Below are 8,134 nucleotides of genomic sequence, written 5' to 3' on the forward strand. Positions count from 1 at the left end.
CTACTTTGAATTAATTTTTATGGGAGGTAGGAGCTAGAAATTAAGACTCATATTTTATTCTATAAGGTAAGTCTGGTCATCTAAATCATTTATCTAGTAACTTTGCATTTTCCTATCAAATTCCTTTGGCACATTTTTTGAAAATTGATTAACTATATATTTGTGCATGTGAGTGTTTTCTGGAATATTTTTTCTTTCTCAATTATACATTTATGTATCTTGTCACAAATATTACACTACCTTCACCCTGATTGTTAGGCATTTAGTCAAATGTGCAAAATCTACAAATTCACATTACTTTCCAGATTTAAAAAGTCTAAGTTGTTGAATATGTATATAAATTTAAAGTTGTTCTTAATTTTTATAAAATTCTGTATAGATATTAATTACTATGCTTTAGAACTCATTGCTATATCAATAATTAATACCTTTTCAGGTTGAATAATCCAGTCCCTGACAATGGCATTTAATTCCACATACTCCGTAATTTTTAAAGAGCAGAAACTTCATCCCTAAAGTTAAATTTACTTGGTCATGAAGCATTATCCTCTCCACATGTAAATACTTTTGATTCTACAGTATCTTATTAATGCATATTGCTTCAATATTTTTGAGGAAGTGGCATGTAATTTTCTTTTCTTGAAGAAAAGGAAAAAGAAATCTGAGGATTTATCACAAATGTATAATGTTGAGTGATTTCTTTCTTGCTTTATAGATAGAGGCAGTGTCTTGGTTTGAACAGAAATTTCCTTGCCTCCCCCATGTGTTTGAACACTTGGTCTTCAGCTCAAGGCCCTTTTTGGGAAGGTTGAAGGGGTAGCCTTTCTAGAGGAAGTAGATTGTGGAGGAGGAGTTGGAGACTGTAATAGCCTGGCCTCCTACTTTCTGTTCCCTCTGTGTACTTCCTATTTGTGGAAGCAATGTCAGCAGTTCCCTCCTACTCCTACAAAATTTGCCATGATAGTCCCTCATACTTCTAGTTTATTATCCTAATTATCTTCCGTGCTAATAGTCTTTGAAAACTCAACTTTTAACTTTGATAAAAGTAACCTATGAATTTCATATTTACTTTTTTGATTTTTAGGATTTATTATTTTCTTTCTTTTAGTTATGTTGAGATTAATTCACTCACATTTCTCAATACTCTTTGTAGAAATATAAACACTTATTTACTAAGCTTTATTCTCTTCTGTTTTAATAATTTAATGTATATATTTCGGTAACTTGATATCCTTGTAGAGCCATCAACAAATTATAGCACCTTTAATTTTTATCATCATTCTCTAGTGAGTTCTCTCTCATACTGATGTTATATATTAATATAATTTTGACCAGTCATTATGATATTCTAATTAAATTTTTCTGTTAATAAAATATTATGTATAATACTGTAATGTTATGAAATGCATTGGAACATATGTTATGGTCCAGTAAATACATATATGGATTAGTAGATATCTTGTGGTTCAGTGTACATATATATGATCCATTTTGTTTGTCCTCCACATGAGTATTTATATTTTGCTTTTACTCACATCTTTTGCAGTCTTCTCATTTTTCTTAGTGTCTGTGTTAATTACAATAACAACTGTAAATAGACATGCTTAAGTATGTGGACTTGTTTATGACTCTTTTCATGCACTTTTTAATTTATGAATTTTGACATCCTGGCATGATATACAAAAATATTGCTTCACCTTACTGATTAATTAACCTTTTCATCATTATAAAATATCCTCATTGCATTTTGGTAATAGTCCCAACTCCTTGCCCATTTTGACAGAGAATGATAAAGCAAATACACCCTAGATCTTGTAGTTACAGTTTCCATGCTGAATCTTTTTTGTTTTTCTCATCATTCTCAACATCTTTGTGATTTGGAGCTATATTTCTTACATATAATTGTTTAATATATTGTGATTACCTTGCTTAGTCTCTGCCTCTTTTAAGTTTTTCGCTTATTTACATACAATGAAATACTTTAAAAGCTGTTCTAATTTTATATTTATGCTCTTATCATTCCAATTTCTCTACAAGATTCTTTTTTCCTATCTTTGCCTTTTCTGTTTTCCATTGGATCTGTTGGTTATCTTACAGTATTCCTTTCTATCTCATCATTTTATTCTTAACTATATTTACTTATTTTTAAAGGTTTTATTTTTATTTATTAATTAGAGTCAGAGAGAGAGAGACAGAGAATGGGAGTGCCAGAGCTTTCAGCCATTGCAAATGAACTCCAGACACATGCATTACTATGTGCATCTGCCTTATGTGAGACCTGGAGAAGTGGAACTGGGTCCTTAGGCTTCACAGGTATGCACCTTAACCACTAAGCTATCTCTCCAGCCCATCTTAACTATACTTATGAACACTTTCAGCGCTTACATTTTATTAATTAGCTATGATAAACTGCCAATTCCTGTAAATGTCTGAAATTTAAAGGAGTACAAATTCACTTTATCTTACATGGGTTTTTGTCATTTGCGTTAAATATTTTACATATTAATTTGTAATAAAAACAAACACCACTATAAAATATTTAACTGATCCATAAGCACATAGTTTCAAATTTTTGAAAATTTATTGTGGGGACTATTTCCTCACAATAATAACTATGAAATTTTTTTATCTTAACTGCATCTAATTTAATTAATTTTATATACTATTTATGATGATTATAGAAGTTAAAGTTGATTTGTTTATGTTGTTACTTTGAAGTATTTGGCTTTCAATATTTTTAATATGTCATCTTTTAACTCCATGATGTCATATATCTATGTAATATATTTTCTTTCATTGGCTGCATTAAAGATTTTCACATTATCTTCTTCAATACAATATTGTGGTATTTATTTCTGTTTTTCTTATATTTGCTTTGTATGAATTACACTAATATTTTTGGATCTGAAAAGCAAAATAATTATATCATAGTGGTAACTACTACTTAGCATTTATATATGTCTTCTTGCATAATTTTATCTTTCTCTTTTTATAGTAGCTCTCTAATTGGGCAATTCATTTTTTAAGGTTACTCATATTGCCTCTCTGGTTATCTATCTGATATTAATCAATCTAGAATATCACTAAAGACATGGGAGATTTGAATGGTTTATCAAATATGTTGCTATGAGTAAGAATTTAAACCAAAATTTTATGTGAAATTAGAAAACTGTGGACCTTGGAAGACATACAAACATTTATGAAATATGGTTTCACTGCTTTATTGCAACATTAATGGAATCCAGTGCTTAAAATGGAATACATAGTAAGCTCTTAAATGAATGACCCCAGGTTTCACCTTAGGAAACAAGAAAGAGCAGATAAAGTTAAGCAGAAGCATAAAAAATGCAAAAAAAAAAATGCAATCAAGGAGAAGTATAAAATAATGCAATCAAGAGTGGAAATAAAAAATCTGAAATAATCATGATGGAAATCAAGATTCATTTGTATGAATATCTAGAAAAGCTGGCTTTAAAACATACAGAATGCCCACATTGCCAGCATCAGGATAACATACTGCATGGTATGGATATCCAGTAAGTACCTCTTCTTCAATATGACAGGTTTATCTAGTTGTGGGGCTGCATTCCAGGAGAAATTTGCTAAGGAGATGTAGGCAGGAGGATCAGCCATCTGCAACCTGGCAGCTTTGAATGCAAGGAATTCAATGTAGTTCTTGCATTTCAATTTTTCTACAAGAACATCACAAATATCCCGCATTCATGGTTATAGTTCAGCTTTAAAAATTATAACTCTTATTTATGTTAACAATTTCAGTGTCATTATCTGATAATGGAATTGAGACATATTATCATCTGATTCCATGTATTTTATCATCCCTTACTTTATAGTCATATTTCCTGGCTTAATTGAGTGTTTAAGAATAAATTTTGGATGATGTATTCTGGAGACACTGAATTATATCATGTTAATTGTTTGACTTCATTATAACCAACTATTAAATTGATATATGCTTTTTATCCATTGAGCTTGCTTTTTATCCATTGAGCTTGGATTTATTCTTATTGGTGCATGCCCACTCCTGTTCCTTTTGCTTACTGTTTAGATGTGGGCTTCATTCTAGACCAGGGACATAATCCCTGTTCATGAAAAGACCATGGATGATGTCTAAATTGTTTACTTGTGGCTCTCAAAGTAGTCTCTATTGTCTAGCTATCTCAGATTCCCCAGTGTTCTCCAGGATCACTTGTCCTTTACTGTCCTGTCTAGGTTATACCTCCATAGAAGAAACAACTGTTAATTTATGTTATTCCTGCCCTATATACTGCCATTTGTCAAGAGTCAGTCAATGTAAGTCCCCCATAGCTTCTGAAGCCCTAGATGCCCAGGTCTTCAGTTTACAAAAAGTGCCTTACATCTAAACCAGATAAAGTCTATGAGGATAGTATCAGTCTGCTTTACTCAGGGATGTGCCTAGAACTCTCAGAAAGTATAATTGGTTCACTGGAACAGGATTCAATTTATATGTACCTCTCTCTCTCTCTCTTTTTTTCCTTAACACCAGGATTGTGTACTGAGAATTTTTCAAAAAATTCAACAAAGTTGTTCCATATATGTGTTCAACATCGTAGTTACTATGGAAGCAAGGCAAATCTGGAATCATTTTCTCTGCAATGGCCAACAAAAGGCACCATACCATTTGGGGTTCAATGATTATGCTGCTCATTATTTATGACTATAGTTCAATTAACTCTTATTTTGAAGAAGTATGTTTATATAGGTGAAACCACAATATTAGGTATTCTTTTGTCATAATTGAAATTTATCCATATTTGTACTTATCTCATAGTTGGTGAATCACATCTTCAAACATTTAAAACAGATATAGGCATTAATAATTTTCAGTTTGCCAGAAAATTATTGTTCTACCTTTTAATATACAGTTTCTAACTGAAGCATAATGAGCTATAACTATACACATTTTATAGTGATTTATGAACAATAAAAGGTAATATATATGAAATATGATTTGAATTATGCTAGATATATAGTAAATGCACAATAAGCATAATTGATTATGTTTAGAGATGTTAATAATGAACATAGTATTAGAGCTAAATGCTGGAATGCTACAGCCTGATATTGGAGTTGAAGAAACACTTAGACTCTACTCTCTCCATGGACTATCTTCCAGAAAGTAACTAACTGGATTAAAATACAAAATTCTGTTGAGGAGATGAATTATAGGTTAAAGGTGTTTGCTTGGAAATCCTGCTAGCCCAGGTTCAATTCCCTCACTACCCTTATAAAGCCAGGTGCACAAAATGATGTGTACATGGAGTTTGTTTTCAGTGGCAAGTGGTTCTGAAGTACTCATATTCTACCTTTTTAACTCTTCTAATAAATAAATAACATACTTTTCAAAAGAATGAAACAGTCTTTTGTCACCAAGAAGCACATTTCACTGGCAAAGATATCCACTAATGGAGATTAAATGGATATAAATCAACCCTTCAAGCAGACAGAATCCAAAGAGAATTTTGTAAAGCTACATTAATATCTGATGAAGAATAGTTCAGGCAAAATAAATCAGAAGAGATTAAAAGGCCACTGTGTGTTAGTAAGGACAACAATTTCTCAAAGAGATAAATAATTCATCCAATAAATATGAAGTACACAATCTTCTCAGTCTCCCACAGAAAGTCTCTAAAATTGAACACATTATTGGCCATATAGCCTTAACAACTACAACAGAACTGAAAGAATTACTTACATTATAACAGATTATAAATGAATATAATTATAAATGAATAGCAATAAAAACTATACCTATATTTCAAACTGAATAATACATGTTTGCATGACATTGGGTCAGTGAAGAGATTAGGAAGATAATTATAAATTCTGAAAATGCACAACTTGCCAAGCCTATAGGATAAACCAAAGCATGTTATAGTAGAAAAGGTTATAAGTACTTACATTTAAATATTAGAGAAATCTCAAGTGAATAAACTAATGGTACACTTCACATTCCTAGAGAAACAAGAAAACTCCAAACCAAAATGTGCTGATGAAAAGAAAAAAAAAATACCTTGATCAAAAATGATTGTAATAGGCACTAAACAAATCAATTTATAGAATCAGTCATATGGAGAGTAGGATCATTTAAAAGATTAAGACTAGCAAACCTCAAATCAATCAAAGACAGAGAAAGAAGGTCCAACTTAATATTGTAGAGAAGGAGCTGTTATCCACAAAGTCAAAAGAAATAATCTTGTTTCAAACATTTTGAGGGCTGGACGTGATGACTCAGCAGTTAAGGTACTTGCCTGCAAAGCTTAATTGCAAGGGTTTGATTCCCTAGTACCCAAGTAAATCTAGATGTACAAAGTGGAATATATGTCTGGGGTTCCTTTGCAGCATCTAGAGGCCTTGGTGTACCTATTTTCATTCTCTCTCCCTCTCTCTCTTTCTCTTGTTTACAAATAAATAAATAAATGTTTTAGTTAAACATATTTTGAATCATACAGAATTTACTATAGCTTTATAATTTAATCTGCAAAGCAAATATTTCACTAAGTACATAATGAAATAATATTAAAATACCCAACAAAAAAAAAAATCAAGTTGCTACATACAATGTTAATATTTCCCACCATCACAGAGGGCTTATTTTGGAAATTACTTTGAAATGTATGCATTCAAATATTATAAATTCACATGTAGCGACAAATAATCAACCTTTGTCCTGTAAGAATAATAGGGTGGAAAGACATATTTGGAGACATTGCCCTCCAGAGACACTAAATGGTGCATTCATGACCCCACGTTGAACACTGATAGCCACTGACGACAGTGCTCAGAGGAAAGGGGCTTGGGAAAAGGAACATAAGAGCATAACCAGATGGGAATATGACCTGCTTATAATAGGATAACATCCAACAGTCCTCAATATGTTTAATGGTAACACATATATTTTTGTGTGTACCCATAAACTTTTCCCCTTGGAACTAAAGAGAATGAACAACTGGGACCATTTTTCAAATGGTCTTCTTAAGTCTGCTACCCATTTTAGAATTTGATTTGTCAGAATATCCTCTTATCCTTTTAATGCAAGTTTATTTTCAGATATTTGAGTTAATATCTTTTCATCTCTCATAAATGAAAAAAAAATATGATGTCTTTTGACAACGAACCAGCATTTAATTAAGACTAATTTAACTAACTTATTATTTTAATACTTTTATGCAAATTGAATTTCTATTTTGTTCAGTTTTTCTAGATGTTCTCATTGATAAAGTTGTTGTCAAATACTCTAGAAGCTATCTTTCCAAGATTTTAACAATATTTTCCCTGGACATTATGTGAACTGTATCCTCATACTTCCTTCCATATCAACAATCCACTACTTATTCTTATATGCCCTGCTTCTCTGAAGATGAACAATGCTCTAGGGAGTATATTCAATAAGTTGAAGAAAAACTTTATGCAACGTATGCTTAAACATGACATCATTTTAGCTCATATATTTAAGTATGTGTTGTAACAGCATTTATAAATGAGATAACATTTTCATTTATTTTTATTGTGATAACATTTTAGAATCTAATCTTCAACCTCCTGTGGCTAGGCTTCATGGAGGGGAGGGAAGGCAAGATTCAGTAGGGGGACACAAACCTGGACCCACATGGCAATGGTACCATAAAATTCTGTCCTAAAAGATAGACTAAATGGTTGAACCTTCATCAGGTCCTTTGAGGGAGCACCTGAATCACAGGGCCCTGCAGAGTGCATGATGAAGACTAACCTTAAGTGTCTCCTGTTTCTCTCTCTCTCTCCCTCTTCTCTCTACCTCTTTTATGTTACATATCCTTTTTCTCCTTCTTTTCCCTTGGCACTGGCCTATTAATCCCAGTACCAGCACGTGGTTAACATCCACAATGAGCTGTTGATCAGAGAGAACTACAAGGTTTCCCAAAAGTAGACAGATTTCTGTCAGAGTACTTGACCCACCAAAACTTGGTGGGAATACCATACTGCTGAAGATACAATATGCTGCTAACATGAAAAATGGAGTGGCTTGACTGGAATCTGGAAGAGAGTCAGTCCCCAGTTAGCTTGTCTAGTGCCAGAAATTGCTACATGATTGGCTGCAGAACATGGCCAACATCTG

The sequence above is a fragment of the Jaculus jaculus genome, chromosome 9 (genome assembly GCF_020740685.1).
Source record: "Jaculus jaculus isolate mJacJac1 chromosome 9, mJacJac1.mat.Y.cur, whole genome shotgun sequence".
NCBI classification, from domain to species: Eukaryota; Metazoa; Chordata; class Mammalia; order Rodentia; family Dipodidae; genus Jaculus; species Jaculus jaculus.